The sequence below is a fragment of the Leptonychotes weddellii genome, chromosome 1, assembly GCF_054177405.1.
Source record: "Leptonychotes weddellii isolate Sample4059 chromosome 1, ASM5417740v2, whole genome shotgun sequence".
In the NCBI taxonomy this organism is placed as follows: domain Eukaryota; kingdom Metazoa; phylum Chordata; class Mammalia; order Carnivora; family Phocidae; genus Leptonychotes; species Leptonychotes weddellii.
Window position 1 is genome coordinate 32,524,508 of NC_138369.1, and position 25,199 is coordinate 32,549,706.

The 25,199-nt window shown below is 40.9% G+C and overlaps 1 protein-coding gene across 9 annotated transcripts in view; it reads right to left on the reverse strand.

Moving 5' to 3' along the window:
• Positions 1-25,199, reverse strand: part of FOXP1 (forkhead box P1) — a 167,484-nt gene that overhangs the window by 94,942 nt on the left and 47,343 nt on the right. For 2 of the 9 annotated variants that reach the window (XM_081820742.1, XM_081820729.1), the window contains exon 1: positions 9,283-9,433. The exons of 6 other annotated variants lie outside the window; for them this stretch is intronic. The gene's annotated coding sequence lies outside the window, so the exon portion shown is untranslated. Of the gene's footprint in view, positions 1-9,282; positions 9,434-9,993; positions 10,013-25,199 lie in introns of those variants that run through there. One more of the 9 variants, XM_081820735.1, reaches the window with a different exon arrangement.

Consider the following 25,199-nt stretch of genomic DNA (forward strand, 5'->3'; position numbering starts at 1 on the left):
CTGAATATTTTTATATGCAAAAAGGGACAGATGTATATGAATGGATGAATTATCCTTTTAAAAAGCTACTTTGCAGCATGAAATATCATCAATGATTAGAACAGTGAACTTGCATTCAATCTAGGGCAAACACAAGAAGGCATTATCAAAACATCTAACCATCTATAAATTAATTCCAATTAGTCTACTTTGTCTTCACACACAAGAAACTTTTTGAATTTTTCAAAATGTATTGGGTGCTAATCACTATCTTTTGAGCTGCTAAAGCCAACATATCACAATAGAAGTTTACTTTTCCTTGAGAGTTGCATCATCATACAGGGAGGTTTGATTAAGCAAACAAAAGAACCATGTTTAAGGTTTCTTTTTTCCTCTGCGTTTCTTGGATGACGTACAATATAAATATTCTTGAGCCAAATTTCTGATGGTGATGAACAGGAAAATAGACAGGAATAGGGTGGTGTAAGATCTAAACTGGTGATGAACATGAAATTAACAGTGTTGTAACAGAAGTCTTCATAGAAATAATCTCTTGGTCACAATTTTTTAAAAGAACCGTGGAAAGTCTATGTTCACAAGGGGAACAAGAGAACTTTTGAGGGTGATGGAAATGCCGTCTATCTTGACTGGGATGGTAGTCCCACAAGTGAACACAACTGCCCAAATTCTTCCACCTGTACCCTTAAACTGAGTGCATCTTCTTGTATGTAAATTATACTTGAATAAAATCCATTTTAAAAGTTAAAAAAAGGACTGGCATATACAGATAATTTTGAAAACCTTGGATATGGCCAATAGTTAAATGTGCTTCTCCCAGGGTTATTTATTCAATGTTTGCAGTCATGTTACTGAACAGCCAAATGAACTTAGTCTCCTCTTCTTTTTCCCTTTGGACATTTTCATGGAGGTGCTGATGAGTAATAAAATGCTCAAGCAGCAGGCACAACCAAAGGAGGGAAAGAGGCAAGAAGCCTGAGTAAGCCTCCTGCCTGGTATAGGGTCTCTGAATAACCAGAAGTGGGGTATTATATGCTGATGGCCTCAACTTTGCTTTTACTATCTGAAACCACATTTTCACACCAGTTCGCTTGTAAGACTCCAAAGTGGGCCTGACCTTAATTTATAAATGTGATAAAACTGAGATTTCCCCAGTTTCTGCTCCAACGTGTCTTGAAAATAAGTTATGGAAGGTTTTAACAAACATATCCAAATGGACGAGAAACCACTATGGGTAGAAAAGGGAGAAAAAAACCCACAAAAAACAGCACAGTTTAAGGTTTTAAATAGTTAAGAAACAGAGCTACACATATCCACTCTCTTAACTCCCAACGTCCAACTTTTTCATGTAGCTAGTCCCTACTAATACTAGGAATCAAAGGGCATGCAGTACCAGCGAGAGGCTATTATAGTCCACACTTTATTGCCCATTACTACTGAGGTCATTAGCGGCAAGAGTGATTGTACCGGTCTTAACCTATTGATCACTGTAACTACTATCATTTAATCCTGTGTTGAATGTCTGGAAAGCGGCTAAAGGCACACAAGAGAGAGTGCTTTAGCATTGAGAAATATGGTCAAAGCTTAGAAATTACACTGTGATTCATAAAATCTAGCCAGTGGTTTAAATCAATAGTATTTAAAACAGTCATGTGAGTTTTTAACTACGGTGCTCTACTATTTATGGGCCCCTCTTCGAGAGTATTCGGTCAAAACTAAACTTTATTTTTTCCAGATTCTATGCCATCTACCTTACCCTCCTTGAGATAAAAAACAATAAATTCTGATTTTTTTTTTTTTTTTTTTGTGCTACAGGGCTCATGCCTTAACTGGGAGTTTCACCTAATTCTTGATTTCTTTCTCAAATGACAATTTAAAGATAGTGCAAAAAAAAAAAAAATTATATCCCTGATGCTGTAACTACCTTAACTGTTTGAGAATATAGAAATGAGTATGTTTTTTGAGTTAACAATGAATCATAGAAGGCAATTTATGAAGAACTAGAATGATTCTGTCTAGCTGCCTTCAGGGATCAGAAATTCAAATTAAACTTCTGGCAGACATTTAAAGAATGCTAGCATACAAAACTGAATTTAAAAAAACACACACAGTTAACACTCTTTCGTTGAGTTTCAAGAGGAAATCGTGAATTAAAAACACACACAGAGACACTGCATGATACACTGTTGACTGATACCACTTGGGTGTGGCTGGTCCCAGGTGCACATGAACCTGCGGGAATGGCAGAAATTCAGCTGTGCTTGGCCCTCGGAACGCTGCTAGTATGGACCTGCTACTATCTTAATACCAGTAACTGGGAAAACGTCGTTAGCATTACCAAGTGCTGGTAGGAACCCATGCACTTCTGTGTCAATCCTGCCTGCCACAGTTATCTTTTACTTTAAATTGACTTTCTATTATCCGAAAGCCAGAAGACTATTGAAATAAGATGCCTTATTAGCTCCCTTTATTCCCAAAGGGGAGAGGTAGGTGATGGGGTGGGGAAAAATATCTAAAAAGCAAACAAACAAATAAAAACGCCCATAGAAACAATACTCATTGCTAATCCAGGAGACAATTGGAGGAATTGGGTGGGAGGAGAGATGACACAAATAACATGCTATCGTTTTTTTTCTTTCTCTTTACACTCACTCCCGTTAACTACAAGTAAATACTGCCCAGTGTAAACACACATACGTTTTGTCATCAGCATCTTCTCCTAGTTGCTAAGTCTACAAATAAGGAAAATGAGAAGACAGAAACATTTAAGTACTATTTTACTTCCATTAATCTGGATTGATAATTTAGAAACTATTTTTTAATCTCTATTATTCACCACGTGTATGTCCCAGGAAACCTGGGTCCCTTCCAGACTTCAGGCTGTGTGTGGATGATAACTGGACCAGGTTAGGCAGTGTTACCTGCTTCATCAAATAACAAGAGCAAAACAAATTAAATTAGAAGGCCCCAGAATAGCAAGACAAAACCAAAGAAAATAGCTCCATTAAAAAAAAGTAAAACAACAAAAACAAAACAAAAAACCTATGCCGAATTTCCTATGACCTATAGAACCTAGCCTGTGTAAAAGAAAATAAGTACTACTTCCTAAATACCATTACCCCCTGTGAAAGACAAGTTTTCATAATTAATAAGTGAACGGATACAGCTGATACACTGGCAAACAGAAAAGTTAGGAAGCTTCTATCTATTCCCCAAGGTATCTAGAAAGAAAGAAAGAAAAGAAAGAAAGAAAAGGGAAACAAACAAATAAACCACATACACACAGATACCATGCAAGGTAGCTGTATCATGGAGGAAAGAAAATACATTTCTGACATAATATTTCAGTCTTCAGAAAATTAAAAAAAAAAGCCTGCTATTCATGTGGAAAGTATAATTCTGTTTCATTATGGAATTCTGCTTTTTTGTATAACTCTTTTAGACTTAGCTATTTTGCCACAATACTGTACAAAGCATTAAGGCAGGTAATGGTTATTATATTAATGCAAAATCATCTAAGTAGTCAGTCATTAGCATAACTGTTCTTTCAGTAACAATACAACCACCTATTAAAATTTTAGGGAAAAAAAAGACCTCTTTAAAATGCAATTAGCATTTCATTTTTTATCATTTTGTTTATTACATTCTATCAAGAAAGGCTATCTTTCTTTCAGGAAGAATTGTATGGCCAAGACTTGCCTGCCAATCAGGAGTTATTTCAGGTTATCATCCCTAATAAGCAATCTCTGGCAAAGCTCTCCGAGCTCTTCTTTTGTCTTTAAATTTTTAAAAAGTGGCAGAAATTCACATTTGTTTACAGCAGAGGCATTAGTGGAACCTCAACTGCTCTCCTGTAACATTTCCCATGCATACAAGGTTACTCCACTAAGTGCCAGCATAATTGTTTTAGCTCTAATAAGTATCAGCTTCGTTTGCATAAAAATGTAAAGTTTACATAAATTAAATCGCTTCTCCCATTAGCAACTGTTAAATACACGAAACAATGGAAGCTACACATGAAAATAATCGTCCAATAAGCACTCATCTTTTCAACTTGGCAACTATTATTATTATTATTTAAATCAAGAGAAAATGCCTCTTCTTTCTTTCCTCAATCTTTCTCCTGTAGGAGGGATGGCAAACAATGTGGTGTATGTGGATCAAACCTGCTATGACATTTTATATTAACAACAACAACAAAAATCATTTTTAAGTGCTACAAACAGGAGGAGGGGAGAACTATTCCAAGAAGGAACCCCAGGGAAGACTCTATCCACAGTTCTTTAGCTCTTGAGAAGAAAAGGCAGAGGCCTTGGCTTAATAAGTCCTCTTAAAATGAAGCATTATTCAAAAACAGTGAGAAGAGACAGCAACCATATCAGTGCTATTTAAGACACATACACGATGAGAATAAAGGAAAACGACTTGTAGACACAGTTGTGGATCCAGGGATACTGTTCAGTGAAGAAAAGTAAAATGTTTACCTTTTGTCCACGAAAGGATTTTCTAAGACCAAAAATTAAATTTGCCAACATGTATTTTTTTTTTTTTCACATTATGAGATGGAGGGGGGAGGGAGGGCTGTTACTGGATTTAAACATGCAGGTAGGCCAAAATTAGCTCATTCCAAAGTTTTGTAAGGTCTGACTTGCTGTGCAATCACCCCTTTTGAGAATTACAACTTAAGTTTCTCAAATTGTGCAGCTTCTCATGCCTGTCTCCAACACCTGCACCTTATACATCACAGTTAAGCTAAGGGGTGCAAATTAGATTCTAATGAGAAAACATCAGTTGCTTCTTTGACAATCTCCCCATTCACGGATTTATTTCTAATGAAGTCAAAGCCCAACCAAAAGCTCCCTATATGTTAAAGGTCAAAAGATGTTCAAAAATGCCTAGTAAAATCAAGGTGAATGGGAAACCCGTGAGGACCTGCCTCACGAAGTGGTAGGACAATCAGAGCAATTGTACAAAAACACCATCTTCAGGAGAAAGTGAAAGAAATTAAGCTGCCACAACTGTAACAGGTTAGATAAAAAAAAATCAAAATTTAATGTATTCTCCCCTGTGTCATCTTGTTTTGTCAAGACATCAAATAGAATTGGGAAGTACAAAATAACAAGCCCTTGAGAAATCACAGCAGCCGACCTTTTTGATGTTGTTGATTTACCTTGTTCTCGGTTATTTGAACAATGATGTTTCAGATTTAAGGGCAAGATAAAGCTTAAAAATTAAAACACGATACCAAGGTATTCTTAAAAAGTGCACCATAACATTTAGGCTGCATCTTCATTGATTAGCTGCTTTTAACCAGATTTGAAAATGAGGTCCAATGCACGTGTTCAATATTCATTTTTCTCGTTCCAAATTAATTTCTCTTCAAACAAACTGCCAGGTTGGAAGAGGGACTCAGAGAAGATCATTCCTACAATCCTAAAGTGGAGGGCCAGTTTAGCTCTTTCCAGATAATTCAAGTCCCTACAGTGCGCAGAGGATCGTCAAACTAACAGGTATCTGAATTTTCTTTCTTTCTTTTTTTAATGAAAGAAAATAAAGCTGAATGTAGAATGCCATGTACGAGGAGAAAAAAAAAGTATTTGCACACTGCGAAATGACTAAAACCAATTCCAGAAATATCATGCTGCTTCCAAGAAAAGAAACCTTTCACCAAACAAAAACACATTTAGCTTAGAGAGTTAGGACTACCCCCAAATCTAGCCATGCAGGTATACATAAAGCTGCACTCCTTCTTTGCCCCAAAAGATTTACAGCTCATCAGCAACATAATTGCCAGCCTTATATGAAATATTATGTACAAAGGCACATAAAATCAATATATCACAAGATAGCTTTCTCAAATTTTTATATGTGGTCAGCTTCCAAAAATTGCAGTAGTCAAAAACATCTGATTAAAAGACTCTAAAAGTAAATAACACAGTATTTACATGCACTAGTAGCATTTGTAAAACCTGGACTAGTTAAATAGCTACTTAATGATTATTACTCCTTGCCAATGAATTCATAGTTTAACATGTAATACACACAGACGCAATTTATGTATTTATTTATTCCAACCTTCTCTGGTCAACTGTTGCTGACTTATCCCTTGCTTATAAATCATAGAACTACCAGAAGTGGATTCTAAACTGGCTATGATATTTGACCAGTTACTAAGAGCCTAGTGTTAAGTTTCTCTTCAGTGATGTTCATCTACAACTAAACCACATAATAAAATAAATCCCTCCACCCTTCTTTTCTGCCAATTCAAATTTTACTCAAATTTTAACTCAAGCTGAGAAGCTGGTCACAATATTCTCTCCTGATTATCTCAGAAACATAGTAACTCAAACACACTTCTGCCACATTAGCCAAGATAAATCTGGAATTTCATTGCTTTTAATTAATCTGGATTTTAATTTCACTGTATCTTGCAATTGTGTGGAGGCCGGCTGAAAAGTTGCAGAACTGGTCAGTGTCATGAAAGAGTTTATCTTTCAAGTGACAGCTTCTGACAGCGTGCAAATACAAGGCAGCAACGGTGAGGGTTTTGTTTTTAAGGTACATTTAACTGCAAACAACAACAAAAAAATCCAAACCAACCATTCCTATCATAAGCTTTCTGATGATTTATGGTTTACCAACTGAGCAAGGTTACGCAACACTGCATGCCTTTAGATGCATTATTTCAGCTAGTTGAGATTTAATTAAGATCACAGACTCTAAAATCCCCGTCAAATGAAAATACAGAGAAGACAATACACTATACATCCTCATGCAGAATGTTTCCATTCCATCCTCTGGAAAAATATGAGTTAATCCGCGTTTCTATGGCTGCAGACAAAAGTTCACTAATTTTGTTTTCTTTTGACACTTAGGTTGTTTTCTATTATATGTCATGAGATCATTCCCTTCCAGGGAGGGAAGAAGAAAATCGAGAGTGAAACATGCAGCAGAAAATGCACTTGACATTATTATCCGACATTATCATAGCTTCCCTATGATGTCATCACATTTTCATATAATCAGCCCATGATTAGAAAAGTTTCATTTAATGAAATGAATTTATTTAAAAACACAACACAAATAGGAAGCCAACCTTTCTTGAATTACTCAGATTAAATAAGTGACATGTCACGCTTCTCGTTTCCTTAACTGACCAACTTTTTATCAGCTGAACTGCACATATGAGTAGGAAAGAAAGTTCTTAGGGTAAACAGGAGACTATAAAGCCCCTTGCTTTCATTCTATGAGTAGTCCTTGGGGCGGGGGGGGGGGGGGCGGTGAGCAGGACAAAAAACCCCCACAAACCTCTAGGAGATTTCTTCTTATGGATTGATACTGACCCAGTTTCTTAAAGAAAAAAATTATGATCATATGGCCCTTTATCTCCTTTTTTATTTGCATCATCTTAATATTTAGTTGCTTATCTCATGCCTTAGAAATGACAGGTGCTTGCAGTCTTGCTCTTGACAGGCCACTACAGAAATAACTGTCTTGCCTGAAAGGGCTAATGCAGTACTAATGAACGATAAATCAACTTTGATTATCAAGTGTCAGCCCAATCCGTTTTCAGTTCAACTCTATCACATCCTAGAGTAAGTCAGCCACTGTCTCTGGGTAGGCAGTCTGTATTTTGGTTTCATTTTTACACACTTTTCACTGAAATGTGTCAGGCAGCTACAAAGAATCACATAAAATAGAAGTAGACATTTTTTCAAATTATGCGAAGGGTATTCAGAATGTGCTTCTGTCTTCATTTGGTTTACTTAGTGGTAAGTCTTTACATTCAAGAAAGCTTTGCATTCTTTCAAACAGCAATAACAGCAACACATCAAATCCTAAACTAGAATCTCAATGTGATCATGTTTGAGGTCTTTGACAATGACATGCTAGGTTGAACACTTTACCATATAACCACCTCTGATTGCACATACACATTCCTCTTAGAAAATCTATTACATACCAACGAACAAAAAAGCAATACGGGGCCACTTATAAAATAAAAAACTTCACTTGATTTACACACACACACACACACACACACACACACAAATTGGCTTAACACTGACTTCCTAATGATAAAATAAATGTAACTTATTTTTTTCTTAAGCAGATTAGTCATTGATAGTATGATTCACATTTCCTGTTATCAGGCTTAATTTCCCCCCCAAATGTGTCACTTTCAGAATGTTGGAATCTATGGAAATTAGGTGATTTGCATTTTTAAACTGGCTTGATTAGAACATTTGGTCTGTGTGGACAAGAATATAAAATTATATTTTCCTTATAACTGGTAGGCCTTGAAGGAGTTAATCCCAAAGAGGAAGAGTCTATATGTACTTTGCTCTAAAACTTTACCACCCACTTCCTAAAGGTCCCCTCCTTCCCATCACGACTCTTGGCGGGGCGGGGGGAGAGTCTCCTTTCCACTGACCGTCTTTCAGGCAGTTTTGACAGTTGAGTTAGTTACATTCAGAGCCGGGGAAGATTGGAGTACCCCGTGGCAATTCTTCAGTCGGCCGCACGTCCTAACCCAAACCCTGCTCCCTACTTAATTAACCAGCAAAGTAATGCAACAGACGCTGGAGACTCCCCAACCTGCCCGAGTGTCCCTTAGTTCGCCTGCCTGTTTTGGTGTGGGGGCTTTATTCCTCCCCCTCCCCCCCCTTTGCTGTGTGTGAACTCCTTGAATTTGAACAGCTAAGCTGAAAATAGCCTAGACAGATATAGAAACAAACTATCAGAAGCAAAGAAACATCCACACGGGTTACTCGGAGATGGAAGGCTTCTTGTATATTTCACACGCTCTGAAAGTGACATAAATCACACCCCAGATACGTCCCCGAATGGAGTGATGGCGAGGGCTTTACCAAAGTGGCTGCGTGAAGGCCAGACCAGCAGAAAATGAATCGCAAACGAAAAAGAGAGCGAGAGCGCGAGAGCAACACACAAGCAGGACTTCCTCCAACTCTCAAGTACACCCCACCCATGAACATTTAAAAAAAGAGAGAGAGAGAGGGCGAAAGAGAAAGGGGGGAAAACCTCTCTCCAGGACCCAAAGGCCTGTAGCTCCTTCATCCCACCTCTTCACTCCCTCCCCCGCCTCCATTTCCAGAGCGCAACTCCCACCCAAGTTGGTAAACAGCGATTGTTGTTATTTTTTAAAAAGACTCAACTTGGAAACCCTCTGGCGCTCCAGCCTTCCCCAGTGAGGCCCCAGGAAGCTGGCACCGCGGAGCCCGGGGAGGGAGAGCAGAACGGCAAAGATCAATCATAGGGACCAACCTGACACTCTCCATGTAGCCGCCAGGCGCGCGGAGCCGGCTCGGGGCGCCCGCGCGGGCCGGGCGTGGGGTCCGGCGGCCTCGGCGTGCAGGCGGACTGCACGCGCGCAGGGGCGCTCCGGCTCGCGGGCTGACAAGACGCGCCGCGCCGCGCCCACCCGCCCCGCCCTGCTCCACCAATCACAACCCGCCTCTAAACACCCCGCGCCGCGCCGCGCCGCGCCCCACACAATGGGCTCCGCGGCCCGCTCCCCGCGCCCGCGCGCCCCGGCCCCCTCCGCGCGGCAGGTGAAATCACGCTCTGGCGAAATCCTGCTTTTGTCTCTAGAGCAACTCCTCTTAATTGCTGTTAACCCTTTGACCTGCCTCTGGCTGACGTCTGGGAAGCCGGGCACGGCGCGCATCTCTCCCGCCGGCCGGGGCTGCGGGTTTGGGGCTTTTGCTTGGGTTGCGTGTTTGTTTCGTCTTGGAAACTGACAAAGAGTTGTCCTAACCTTTCAGAGAAACCCGAGAGGCAGAGGAGGGAAACCCTCGCGCCCGGCGCACACCGGACTGCTCCGAGCAACTGTTTAGAATCGGTAGGCGATGCGGGGCTCCAAAGCAGCGCAGAGAAGCGCTTTCCTCGAATACGGCCTCTGCAGAGAACTTTCGCTTCACGACGAGGGTTTAACCAAGCCTTGGCCTCCCCCCACACCCCCACAACGCTCCCCACCTCCTTTCTTTCCAAGAGTCGGGCTCGCCAAAGTGTGCTTGTGCGCGCAGAGGAAGACTAACCCGACACGGGGGTTGAAATAAATAACAACCAAACGTGCCTCGTCGCTGAACCGAACTACTTCCCCTCTAGAACGACAGCTGCTCAAGAAGGCATCTGCCCCAAGTTCGCTAAGAAATAGTTCTTTAAATTCCTTTCTTATTTATACAACAACAGCACCAACAAAAGCTGTTCTCAATAAGCACTTGAAGATGACCTCTATCAGAAATAGTCGCTGCTCTTTAATGCTATTTAAAGCTGAGTATGGTGTTTAAAAAAAAAAGTCACCAATATGCTAAACTTTGTTGGCTCAACTGGCACGATTTGAATGCCAGGTTAATCCAGTCATTTTCGGCAGCTATTTATCATCTTTAAATTTAGAGGAAAACTTCTTGGCCTATCCTTAAAAAACAAATGACAAAACTCTAACGTTTTTATTATTTTTCTCAAAATATTCCAGGGAAAGTAGTGACCTCAGTGATTACCCATTTTCCCTCAATTAAACAAACAAACAAACAAACAAAAAATCCACAAATCCTAACCCAGCAATACCAGGAGTTTTACTTGAACGTGTTTTTCTACTTGAGTTTAATGCAGGTTGCTACAAACCAGAAAGCATATTGATAATATTTCCAATCAAGCAAATGCCTGAATCTCAATAAGGTCAGCGGGGGAGCAGACAATTCCCCCATTAATCTGGCTGCAAAAGAGACAAAAGCTTCAGTTGACTGTCAACTTATGATCAAATGTTAAATGGGTGCATGGCAGGTCGCTCTCCACCCTAAAGTGTTTTTGTGTCAGACAACAAATTTATTAATGGCATTTTTCAGGTCACAAAAATGTGACCCCACCCTCTCATGAATATTCAATGGAGGACCAAGGGCGTTCTTTTTTGGGGAGAGGGGCCTTAAATCTGCCAAAATGTACCATCAATCAGTAGAGTTCTGACTCTTAAAGAGACAAGGCACTCTTCCGGGAGGGGCTGCCCAGGGCCCCAAAGACAGGAAATAAAAATATAGGAAGTTCTCTCCAAGCAATGCACAGTGAGAAAGTGGAAATGGTCATTTCAGAATACATGTGATTGTTTCCACAGGTATTCTAATTAATTTGAGATTTGATGTCTGTGAACAAAATGGGGTGCAACTTTGAATAGGCAATTCATGTTTTTCAAAGATAAGTTCTTCGTGAGGCATCCATAAAACTCACGCATGCTTTTACAAGCTGGACTAACTCCTTTGCAAGTCAGTGTTTATCAGCTAAGTCTCCAGGAGCATCAGAACAAATAAACAAACAAGCAAACAACAAACATTATAGACGCTTATGAGCCAGCCTTTGGAGACAGCCTTACACAAAATAATTAGAGAGTGACGCAAGGCGCTGGTTACACAAGCACTAAATTGCACAGCGGTGGCTTTAAGCACCATGGGACCACAGAGAAGGGGGAGATCAGTGTGAGCAGACAGGTCTGGGAAGGCCCCTTGGGGAGGTGGTGTTTAAAGGACTGATGGTTTGGATTGGGGGGGGTGACAGTATGGAGAGGGAAGTAATTTAGCAAGCTAACTCAGAGGCCACCTGGAGCCCTTCCCGCCCTCTCTCCAAACATGACATGGTGACTCACACACTACTTCTAGGCAAGGAAATGTAGCATCAGTGATAAACCTGAATAAGCTGTGTATATGCCCAGGCCATTTTGATTAATTCTGGACTCTCTCTCAGGATCCCTTTCCATGTGGTCCTATCAACCTGTGCTGTTTCTGGGATTCGGTGAGAACTAAAACCTTTCACTGCTGGAGTACAATTTAAAATGTTAAAACCTGTGGTTAAAACTTAGAAGACTCAGTTAATGTCACTGATTCATCACCACGAGTGCCAGGTCGTTTTGGAGAGGCTAGGTCAGAAAGCAACTCCTCTCATCCCAAAACAGTAGCATCTGGATTGTGGGAGCTTTAGAAAGGGTTACTTAGCCACAGGGTCTCATTTAATTGTCCTAACTTGAACAGAAATTGCAATTCCCACTTTACAGAGGAGAAAACTGAGATTCAAAAAGCCAAATGTGATTTTCTTCGCCCTCCAAGAATCAAACATACCTAAGCACCACGGGTCACAAGTGGAAGCAGATACTGAATAGTTTCAGAAAAAGAACGGCCATGATAACCTAAAATGAATACCGGGGTGGGGGTGGGGGGGAGGCTAATGTTTAAGGAAGAGGAAGGAAACGCTAAATACCGTACTTAAAAATATTTTTGATGCCCACATCCTAACACCCACAACAGATACAGCCCTTGTTCAAACACCACGTATTAAGAAACCTGTCAGTTGCTAAATGAGTCCATTGTGCAGCTGGCTGTGTACTTAAGAATAGATTACTATGATCCCACACCAAACTCTAACCACCAAATAACACACCTGGGACTAAAATCATGTATTACACTTGGTTCTGCTGAGCCTTAGCCTTGAACGCAGAAGAAAGTGAAAGGTTTTACTGCCCATTCAGAGCTGTGAATGGAGAGAAGATGTGTTAAATGAAGAGTCAGAAGGAGCATGTTGTCAGGACATTATTCCTACATGCTGATGAATGGCGTGGCAGGGAAGGAGACACCGGCCATGCTGCCTGGCCCCTGGGTCCCCAGCTCCAAATGAGTACTGCCTTGCCAGAAGCTGCTTGGAAATAACCAGGGAATGGACCCGTGAATGGACACTGGCCCACATATGTCCAGCAACATTGAGAATGGGAGACCTGTTCAGATAAAGTCAGTTACGGGACCATGTTCTCATAGGTAACTACTGCAATTTCTGTTGCTAGAAAGTTCATCTGCCAGAGTGAGTGAAATAAAAATTGATGAACAGTTTGATGGGTTGAAAAATCAACTGCGTGACAAGAGGCCAAGACTATAATTCAACTGCCCATCGTTTTCCAAACAATGCTTACATTAACACTTGCTCTCCCTTTTCCAATTAATTTAGGGGGGTATCCAAAACACGCATTTGGAAATGAAGACACTTAAAGAAATGTGACCGAGTGACTGTTGCTAGAGAGAAAATGGTGAATCGGCAGGAATACAAAATTTCATCCCTCACCGTAGTAACAGGCTTGATGACCCGCCCAGGGAAGTGAGTTTCTCCAGAGGGAGCCCTGCTTTAGTCTTTCTGAGGTCTCCAAAGACCGCCAACCAGCTGCCAATTACAGGTACTAAATTGTAACACCAATGCCCGAATTCTGAGATTTGGGCACTTGTCTCCAAGGAACCACAGTTCCTTCTTAAGTGCTTTTACTTAAAAATATAAATTAATACATCATCCATCTACAGGGAGCTAAGGCAGTCAGCTCTGTGTCGATACTGTTTATGTCCCTCTTATGTCTATGCTGACCATACAGTTAATTATGGTTTTCTTTTAAAGATTTTATTTATTTTATTTGAGAGAGAGAGAGTGCAAGCGAGCATGAGCAGGGGGAGGGAGGCGAAGAGAGAAGCAGGCTCCCCGCTGAGCAGGGAGCCAGACACGGGGCTTGATCCCAGGACCCCGAGATCATGACCTGGGCCGAAGGCAGATGCTTAACCAACTGAGCCACCCAGGAGCCCCTAATTATGTTGTTTTTGGTCTATGCCTGCGTGGCCAAGGGAAGGGATTATGAATTCCTACTGTTCCATAGGAGCTTAAATTTCTCTTTCCAACACCCTCCACGTTGCCATGAGCATCTTCATGTAATGCAACATTTTATAACGCCAGTGCTCCTGGGTTAATTTATATATACACAGTGACATGTCAACATTCAGGTGACTTATGAATATGATGGGGAAATAAGGTATGGAAAACATTTACTGCCCCCCCACCCCTCTTCACTCTAAATGTAAAGACACTCAGAAAACAAAATCATATGTAATCACCAGTAAACAAAATCTTATGCAGAAAGAAAAATGGCCACATCCTGACCTAAGTCTGCATCTGATGGACTGTAACAAATTATTCTCGCTCATTTATGATAAAACTATAATCCCTTGTTTTAATATAATGTAAAATGTATTAGTGGACGGCTTCTGCCATAAGGTGAGAACAGATTACACTGAAGTGTGCAAAGTTCTCAAAAAGGTACATGTTTGGGGGCAGGAGATCATTTCCCCAAGAGCTTTGTCCTTCAGGTATCAGGAAGAATGAATCATTACCACCATCAAGGGTGAGTCCGTATTTCCTCTCCAAAGAGTAACAGGCCTTTCTGGCACACCCCTATGCAAACCCTCGGTTTTACGTGTAACAAGAATTGGGTCAGCGAAGGGGAAAGAATAGATGGCTTCTGGGGGATGAAACGACATTTGAATTTTTTTTAACGTTTAATTATGTAGAAATCGCTGAATATCTGCTAAAGGCAACTGGCCACCTTTATTTAGTAAAGTCAGCTTTTCCAGAGACCTGGGGTGTGCAGCAGGCCTGGAAAGAGGCAGAGAGAGCTTGTTGCATCTTGCCCTCTGAACAATGCTCACAGGTCTCCCTCCCATTGCAACGCCACCCTCCTGTGACCCTGGGTTGACACACCCTCATATCAAAACCTTCTTTACGCCTGCCCTCTGCTGGTAAGCCTGCCAGGATTAGGAAATTTTGACTACCTCAATTTATTCAAAAGACAACTTGAAAAAGCTGGAGAGAGAAAGGACATGTAATGAACTGTTAACTGGAATATATAAATTAAGACACTTAAAAAACGGAGCGGGGAGGGGCAGCACTGGTGAAATACGGCACTTTTCATGTAAAAATGCACATTCGTCTATTCTATTGCCGGCCGGATCACAGCCCAGAAGTGCCAAACTCTACATCTTAGCTTGCCTAAGAGAACAACCTGTATTACTTTCGGGCATCTTGCATTCTTTTTTGCTCACTCTCCAGGGAGAGCATGTCGGCGCATTTTCAATAAAACACCTTCTTAGCAGTAAAGGGCCACTGTTCCCAATTCAGTGGTCCCTAAGGTTTCATGATACAGTATATTTAGCTGACTCGCAGCTCAAGTTTTCCTCTGGCATTCATAAGACCCAATATAAAGGAGAGGGGGGGAAAGCCAAAGAAGAGCTTTCGCCTATCCTTTGTTTAAATAAGCAAACAGTTAACTTTGAGATTGATTAGCTGGCATGACTTTACACAAAACAACGGGACGCGCTCCCATGCCCTCTCCCCACTCCGGGGGAACCCTCTGCACGTGCGGGCCAGACGAGCCTGCAGGAGGGCTCCGGGCATTAGGGGGTAAATTTCCACAGCAGCGTGCAGGGGTTTAACAGTACCGCTCCTGTCAGTGTCAATGGAAAGCACGAGGCCTTACAAATCCCTGCATACCATTTCAAAAATATATCTCCAAGACGGGAAAATGAAGCTTAGCAGTTGCAACCTCAAAAGCATTCAGGAAGTAGCACTCTTGACAGCGCTTTAGATGCCGAGTAAATGCTCTTATAAAGAACACCCAATCCAGCCGACGATAAATCTTATGCCGGGGAAGCCCGCACGGGGCTGTGGAATCCCCTCCAAAGATAATTGCCTTCCACACTGTGTGGCATAGAAACTGCAACATGGAAAACATTTTCTGGAGCTCTCTGTGGTTTTTTCCTCCTTTACCAGGCACGGATTTTACACACACCCACCCCTATCTTTCGGAGAGACCCTCTAAAAATCCAAAGGTTTGTCTTCTTTTCTAGAAAAAAGTTATGAAGCTGCTTTGTGGGGGCCAAGGGTGCCCCGGGGAGGCTGGGAAGAGGGGATATGTGTAAACACTCTGGAGCAGAATCTGAAGCATGCATCAAGGTACGCGACTGTCCGTCTCTACTACCCACTCACTGGAGGCTCATGCAGTTTCCAAACGGTTCCAAGGATTGGGACTCACCCAACCAGCCCATAAGGAGGCAGGCAGATTTTTTTCTAGTCCTAAATGCCCTCAAGCAGTCTGTCTAACCCTGAGATGATGCAGGAGCACTGGGATCTGACATAGGGTTCTATTAATGACTTTGTCATGAATTAATAGTGCAATTGTGGGCAAGTCACTTCGCCTGTCTGAGCCTACACACTTCACCTACACAAAGAGAAAAACCTATGAGCTACTCTCCATGGTTTCTGGAACAATAACAGTAACAACTGTCATTATTGATTTCTTGTTCCGTACCAGGTACACCGTACCAGGACTTTTAAATTAAGACAAAGATCAGGCTGGATATTTAAGAATAAAGCTCTGTCCTGGGTAGTAGGGCAGGCAGTGTGGGGAAGGTACTTTCAGCTACTGGGAACGGTATGTGCAAGCATTCGTGAGGGAGGGGACATGAGCCATCACACCAGGGAAATGTGAAGTCCTTACAAGGGCCGGGGCACTTATAATTCATGCTATATCTCCTTTCCTTTGAGACCAGAGTTTTCCTTCTTTCCCAATGTTACCTGTTCTTCCTATCTCAAAAATTTATTCAATTCTTCCCCTCCCATTCTTCGTGTTTTGGGCATGGTCTCTGTTCTGCATCTCTATCATGTCCAATATTTAACATGATCTCTCTTAGCCGTGACCTCAGCTCGTCCAAACACACACACACACCCCTCAAGTTTGCAGAGTCTGAGGTTCTTTATTCCTATCCTGGCATGCTCTCACCGTGTGATTCTGAAGTTTCTGACCCCAAGATTTTGACTGAGTGCATCTGTGAGACGCCTCTGCAGTTTTCCAGAGGGTGAGTCTGTCATACAACCGGGGCATCGAATCACTAGCATGATGTTAAGAAGCATGGACTCAAGGATTAGATATTTTGGTCAGGAAGGCATTTAAGTAACATTGTGTCAGATACGGGTATCTTATTACGCAATTAGTTAGAACAAAACATGAAGAGAGTTCACATCCAAACAGGGACAAACATAGAAAGCATTAAGGGCTTACGCTAATCCCTGAGAAGAGGAAACGGGACTCCAACAAAACCAGCACCGTCAAGACCTCCACTGGTCTTTCACTCATCACTCCCTCTTCGCAGCAAGGCCCCATCCAATCACTGGACCATGAGGCCTAGTCTTAGTGTGCTTTTTCTGGAGGCAGCCTTGCTGCCTATTCACTTGCTCTTTTTCAACTAAGAGAGGGGCAGGAAGGACAACTGAAGTCTTGTCTACTTCCGTGAAACTGAATGTTAGAGAAGAAAGGAGCCAAGTCTACACAAAAACCATTCCTCCATCAGGCAAATTGTCCTCCTCGACAGAAACCCACAGACACACACACACACACACACGCAAGAGAGCAGGCTACTCCACTTGGCTTAGCAATGTCACCACTATGGGAACTCACTCTGGGGTAGTACCACTGTTCTGATGAACTGCAAACAGCATTTACAGTCAGTGCCAGTAATTTCTGCATTCCATCAAAGGGTGAATGAGCTCATCAAATATCAAAAAAAAGTACCCTATACATAAGGGCCCCTTAACAAATATTTGATTTATAAACAAATGAATAAACAAATGAGTTAATGGTTTCTTTTTTCTCTCCTTCTTTTGCATTTCATTTGTTTCATACATTGTACTAGCTCTAAACTATAAGCTCCAAGAGATAAATAGTGCTAAGGAAAAAGTAACTAGGTACATGTTAAATAATAGCATCTGTTAAAAAGAACAAAACAAGACAACAGGCCCAAAATGGAATTGCTTATGCTAAGCTCCATAGCACCATACTGAGACTTAACTACAGTTTCAGCTCTCTCAGAAACGGGTATCTTAAACCAGTCTAATAGGAATCACCTGGTCGGCACTAGTTAAGTAATCTGCCTGACAGACCCCTGCCATCCCCCAAAGGAAGGAAACTTGGCAATAAGCACCTCACTTTCTGCGTTGTCTGAGTTCCTTGTTCCTGTTCCCTTCTGCCTATAAAAGTCTTTCATTTTGGGTAGTTCCTCAGAGCTCCTTTCTATCTGCTAGATTGGATGTTACTCAATTCGAATTGATTTTTGCTCAAATAAACTCTTACAATTTTTAACATGCCTCAGTTTATCTTGTAACAGTTCTGCTATCAGAGGAGGGATCTGAAGGAGACCTCCTCCCACTCCCATGATCCCTGGGAGCAACGAGCAACTAGACATAGGTACCTGTTGAGCTCCCTGGGCTTGCTACGTTCTCACTGCCCTGGAGGTGGTGGGTATGTTCATCCTGGATCCTAGCTCTGCAGTTTTTACGTTATGAATTTCAGACTTTCTTTGAACATTTCTTTTTCTAGACTAGGTCCAGAAACTAGCCAGAATCAGACTGGGTCTGACGTAGAAACTGGGTGGGTTCTGGGGCTGGACTGGGTCCAATTTGGAAGCCAGACTGGGTCTGGGGACAGACTGGGTATGACTTTAGCTGGACTTAGGTCCAATGTGAGACCTCAGGTGAATAAAATTTTGTTCTAAGGCTAAACAAGCGAATTAACCTTACCAGAGATAATCCGAATTACAAAGGCCACAGTGGAGAACTTTGAACCATATCCATTTATGAAGGTGTCCTAGAGAAAAAGGCATCTTAGCCAAGTACTCAGTATAAGAAGTAAAGGAAAAATCACTTCTCATACTCTACAGTTTCTGGTGACAAGGACTAGACCTACTAAAACACCCTATTCCCTCCAGAGCCTGCAGATGGGATTCTGGGAAAACACGCAGAAGCCGACAAAGGGTGAGAATTTTTACCGGGGTCAGCTTTCCCATACCTCTGGGATGCCTGGTTGAGAGAGGAAAGTAAAATTTCACATTGTCCCTTCCTTTGAAAATTCATATTGGCAGGCAAAAAACATATGTAAGAATTAGATCTTTGAACTGTGACTTATGAATTTGCTTTGAAGTACCCACGGGTTATGATCCTTTCCTAGGGACAGCTACTGCCTTCTTGTTTGTCTTGCTTTGTGTCCTGAGAACTTGGCTTGGCAGGCTTCAGGTTAGAGGATCCCCAAAATTTGGCTGCAGAAATGTGGGCTGCAGTCCATTTGCAGATGGGATCCCACCGACTGTTGCTGGCTCTCAGGGGGATAGTCTAAATCTTTCTTTTGGTTGTCTTCAGGAGTGGTTCTGGATCTTGAGAGGATAGTAACTTCTGGACTCTCTCTGGGAGACCTTTTGTGTCCAAGGGAGTGTTTGGTACAGCCAGGAATACAGTTTGTCCCACCTGAAACCTCACAAGGTATTTGAGGGTTTTTGTTTTGTTTAAGTAACTTCATGGTTAGAATTTGGCCAAACTGGAAGCTGATATTCAGAGGCTGAATTAGGCCTTCTCCCCTAAGCTAAAATGTAAGCGATAGGGTCTCTGTGTCTGTCTGTTTACGTATGTCTATGTACATATGTTATAAACGTGTGGTATTTTTTCTATCTCAGATCATAATGCCAAATTAATTTGTAAAGAGCTCTATTTAATCAGCTTAAAGGCAAAGAAGTGTTTATATAAGCCAAGTATACTCTCAGAAGTATGGAAACTAAACCAAATGTTTTTCAAGTTCATGTGATCTAGGATGATCTTCAGGGCAGAGCCGGGGGGAGAGCTAGTGTAACTTCATTGGTTTAATTAAAACAGGCAAGTCTTTAGAGTTGCCAGCATTAAATATAATACTTTTATTCTACCTAGGTTCACTAAAACTCAAATAAGCTCATGTTATCTCAGAGAATTTGTCAGTGAGAAAGAGAACTTAAGATGATGGTTAGCTGTTTAATGTCTCATGAAATTTTCATGATTAATCTAAACATAATTGTTAAGAACAAGTGAATTAAATATACACGTAAGTAAGATAAAACTTGAAAAGGAACTTTTCAACAATAATTATGCTTTATGGTATGTTTACTTAAAAATAGTTTCCAAAATCTTCTTGGTAACTTGAAACTTTAAAGTTATACTGAGTTGAGTTAAACAATGGATACTCATTGACTACTTAGATCATTTCCAAATAAGATAAAATACTGAACATTAATTACTGAACACAGGTTTATGTGCTTTTGTTTTCTTTTACAGAGAAATAAAGATAGTTGGGTCTATTTGTAAACACGCTTGCTGCCACACTGGAAAATTTACTATTAGGAAGAATATACTTCTTGAAATTATGAAATATTAATACATTTGCCAACCCACACCTCTCAGTTTTCACTGGCAATTAAGAATTCTACATGTTAAGAATTCTAGGGGTGCCTGGGTGGCTCATTCAGTTAAGCATCTGACTCTTGATTTCGGCTCAGTTCCTGATCTCATGGGTCATGGGATTGAGCCCTGCGTCAGGCTCCATGCTCAGTGGGAGTCTGCTTGGATATTCTGTCCTTCTGCCCCTTCCCCTGTTCGTGTGCTCTCTCTCTCAAATAAATAAATAAATCTTTGAGAAAGAAAAAGAATTCTAATTAATATAATTAAAACAACTAGAAATAATAAAGGTTTAAAAACACACTATAATACCAAAAGTACACTTATGCAAAAACCAAAATTTAATTGTCGAAATTTCATCTGCTAAAAATACAAAGTTTTCTTGGACTGTTGATCTGCTTTTGACAGGAGACTAAGAAAGGTTTTTGTTTACTTTTTAAGTTATCTACCTGGAAAGTAAAGATTTTGTGTCTTACAAAACGATTTAGTATGCTTCATATTGTCTTTATCAGGTCTTTGATTACTTAAGAAAACTCAGTCTTCTCAAGAGAGCTAAGTTTTGCTCCCAAGTATGTGACCTTCTGTATTTATGTTAACCCCTTCCACTGCTACTTTTTTTTTAAAAAAAGATTTTATTTATTTGAGAGAGAACAAGCACACATGGGTGGGGGAGGGGCAGAGGAAGAGGGAGAACAGACTTCCCACTGAGCAAGGAGACCAACATGGGGCTCGATCCCAGGACCCTGAGATCATGACCTGAGCCGAAGGCAGACACTTAACCGAATGAGCCACCCAGGTGCCCCTCTACCGTTACTTTTGTTAAATAGATAATTTAGTATTATTTCATAATGATCTGTGATCCTATTTAGTCAAACCTTTTGATGTTCTGACAGAATCCCCAGAATCAAATTCTAAATGAAGTCTTCTGGCCTCAAACTAACTTTGGTATTTTACAGCAGGTCCCTGGAACATCTCAAAAGATTTGTTCTCTTTCCATATAAAAAGAGAGAGATTAAACTAGGTTTATTTAGTATATCAAATTACATGGGAAACATTATCAAATAAGAAGTGATATTAAACCTTCTTAGCTTATATTTGTATGGATGCATGTTATTAATGTTAAGTGTTCTAGAAATTGTGAGAAATTCCTAGAAATCTGATATGTCCTGTATAATGTTATCAGTAGTAATTGCAGTTATCTTAAAATGTTGTGTGTCACAGAAATAACCAAATTTCTTTGTCAATTCTATTGTAATGAACTCTCATCAGATCTTTAACCAGGGGAATTTTTAAGTCTTTTTCATTTCCAGACAGTTACTGTTTTACTCTAATGCTTTTGCAAAAGTGCTTTATCTTCTGAAAGATTCACAGAAAAGACTGTGAAAAGTACTCTAGAATATAGGTTTCTGATAACTTCAAGATCATAAAACTGAACTGGGTAAAAATTTCCAGAACTAATGAAAACCTGGATTCAAACAGAGCAAGAATTAATAATATGGGATTGAATGAAAGTGATAAGGATAATCTTATATATATGTATTTTTTTCTTACAACTTTTTCTTTAAGCGTTGCTAGTTCCTGAAGGCTTCCCCCTACCCACCCCCAATTTAAGGAAATCTTTTTCTCTTTTCTCTTAAGCCATCTGTGACTTACAGTGATTTTGTCAAATATACCTTTGTAAACAGAATTTAAACATTTACTTTTCCTCCCTACTTGGCCCCTCCAGAATTTGGAAATTTATTGAGTATTCTTATTTTTATGGCAATATAGTTATCTCATAAGTTCATTAAGAATATGTGCTCCTTGGACACAACTAGAAACACTGGTTATATTACCGAGGTTTTGACTGCAATGTCAGATTTGAGAAAGTGCATAGAATCAAATATCACCAGACAGCTTTAAGGAACTAAGGATGACTTTATAAAGCCAATAAAGCCCCTTGCATACAGGGTTCCTGGCAACCTAAACAGGTTCAGAAGGAAGATCACCTAATAGCAGGCCTAAGAACCTCAGGATAACTTGAGGATGTCAGGAAGAGAGGAATTTACCCACATCTATAGGTATTCCAGGAAAAGTTTGATCGTGAGTCCTTGGCTTGGCTTCTTATCCTGGAGAGGCTTATAAAGTCATCTAAGATTCCTTATGAAAAATTCCAGTAAAGCAGATTTCAAAAGAGCCTACATGGTCAATACTATCCTTGCTGTACTGTATAAATGATCAGGCCCAGTTTAATGAGACTAGACTTATTTTATAAACAAATGAGTTTTACTGTGATTAGCTTTAGTAGAAATGAGGGTGATTGTAGAGAAAAAAATTATGTTTCGGTAGAAAATCACAACACAACCTTGTGTATATGAGATTCTAGCCTTGTTCACTGTCTTTGAATTTTTGTTTTATACCTACAAACTGGATTGGATACTGAATTCTTCTAGTGTCCTCAAATATCTGGCTCCAATTCTACAACCTAATATTTCCAATTTTCTCCCACCTTCCTGATTCGGAATCATGAACAACAAAGACTGCCCTTAAATCTCCTTGGAAGGGACTCTACCAGGTCTGTCTCACCACCTGGATAGCAGTAGGGACTTGAAACTTGGGTCTTCATCTCCCAATTAAAAGAGTTCCTCCAGACTCTTGGAATGGCATACCAGCTGGTGGTCTAAATTTACTGACTCAGGAGGTTCCTTCTCAGAAGCAGATGGCATCTTGAGATGGGACAGTCCTTTCATGGTCAGAGATCAAGATCTTCACCTCCAGTATGAAAGCTTTATTCCTTTTGCCTTTTTGCTACTTTTTTTTTTTTTTAAATTCCTGTTACTGCTTGGGAAAACAATGCTCCTTACCTCTGGCAACCATCCCTGAATCTACCGATAACGGAATACCTGCCCAAGAAAAATTCCTAGACTTTCAGGCCCACGTTGTTCTTGATAATAGGATAGCCTTTGATTATCTTTCAGCTGAGCAAGGAGATATTCATGTTGCTGTGGCCAACGCTGCACTTGAATTAACGCTTGTGGGGAAGTTGAGACTCAGCTACATGAGATCACTGAACAAGCTAGTTGGCTTAACAAAGTGACTCCTTCAATAGGGTCTTTATTTTACTTACTTGATTCTGACTGGTTTAGGGTTTGGGAGGCCGTGGGCTCCAAAGTACATTGTAGACACTGGGAATTTTCCTGCTTATAATCATCACAGCAGTCTCCCTGTTATACTGTATTCTCTCAAAAGCTTTCTGTGCATGTTCACAGCCGCTGACTACCCAGCAAATGATCTCCCTAAGACCAGAGCATTAGACAAGGAGAGAAGAGAATGGCTAACTTAAAGGATGTGAACCTAATGTCACACCCTGTGAATACTACAGAGAGTCCACCAAAAGGCATCCAGACCTGTGAATACCACACAGAGATTCCAGGTTGGGGTAGGGGAGGGGGAGAGGAAAAGACAAAGAAAAAGAAAGAAAAGAGAAAAAGAAACATGCAAAAACAAAAAAGCTGTAAGAACTCTGGAGCTGGGGATATCACCAATGCCTTAAATTTTGATCACATCTCTTAGACTGAGAATCTAATCAAAGAGGGGAACTGTTAAAAAAAAAAAAAAAAAGCAGGCCTCAAATGGACTCAGTTTTGCTAAAGCTACATGTCACCAAACTGAGAGAGACTTATTTACAGTTTCGGCTCTCCCAGAAATGGAGTCTTAAACCAGTCAATCCAGGAGTCACCTGATCAGCACTAGTTAGGTCATCTAATAGATTCCTGCCGTCCCCTAAAGGAAGGTACCCTGCCATAACCAATCCACTTTTTCCATGTTCCCACTCCCATCTGCCTGTAAAAGTCTTTCCTTTTGTACCAGTCCTTGGAGCTCCTTTCTACTTGCTACATATCTGGAGGTGCTGCCCAATTCAAGTGGATTTTTGTCAAATAAACTCTTAAAATTGTAACATGCCTCAGTTTTTCCTTTAACACACCTCTACGTAACATGCACGTTCAACAAAAGGAAGCACTTCTATATTGCCAACGTAGGGGCTAAAATCTTATTGATGACAATTTTATGACTGAGTGACCTCACGTGCCAAAAAATGCACTCCATCTATAGCAATCAATGATCAATCAGATTCTTCGAAAGTTTTGAAAAAAATAAACTAAATACAAATTATGACTGGACACCTGGGTGGCTCATTCGGTTAAATGTCTGCCTTTGGCTCAGATCATGATCCCAGAGTCCGGGGATCAAGTCCCACATCAGGCTCCCTGCTCGGTGGGCAGTATGCTTCTCCCTCTGCCCTTCACCCTGCTTGTGCTCTCTTTTTCTCTCAAATAAATAAAATCTTAAAAAAATAAAAAAAAATAAATACAAAGTATGATTCAAGGATCACACAAATCACTTTAGATTTTATAGCTGTGAGTAAACTCAAGTCACTAAGGACAACACAACGGTACCTACTATACTAAAGGTAGATAAATAGATAGATATCCAGATTTTTAAAATGTCATCTCTCTTCCATTTGTCTTGCTAATTTGGTCACAGGAAAAGAATCCTGAAAGGAGATAAGACTGGAGATAAGCCTTTCCCTAGGTGCTGTCGACTTCAGAACAGCCTGAAGCTGGATTTTCATTGCTCAAGGTGTCCCCACTCCATTGTGCTCTGCTTCTGACACCTCTTGCCTGACACGATGAAGAAAGAGAAAGATCAGGGAAAACCTACAGAAAGGCCATAGCCCACACTTCATAGGAGCCACTGACTAATCATAAACAGTGGCAACTTTAATCCCCCTTCTCAGAAGCAGAAGACCTGTTGCTGATAGGACCTCCGCTTCTCTTTTGTCACCTGGGTCCTGGGAATTGCAGACTTGGGAGTCAAGTTCATCCCAACAGCTAATGCTACTTAGCCCTGCCCCATAGTCACTCTGCCCCTTCCTGCCACAGCCTCACGGCCTTAGTCTCACACCTTCCCTTGAAAGCTAACTAGGTTCTGATTTTGTTTCAAACACATGGCCCGCCTTTGATGTGTGATAGACAAGGCCCTCCACTCTGGCCTGCCACAACCCCCTTCAAGCGTAGCATCCAGAAATGAGCATGGCAGGTCAGGTGCCATCT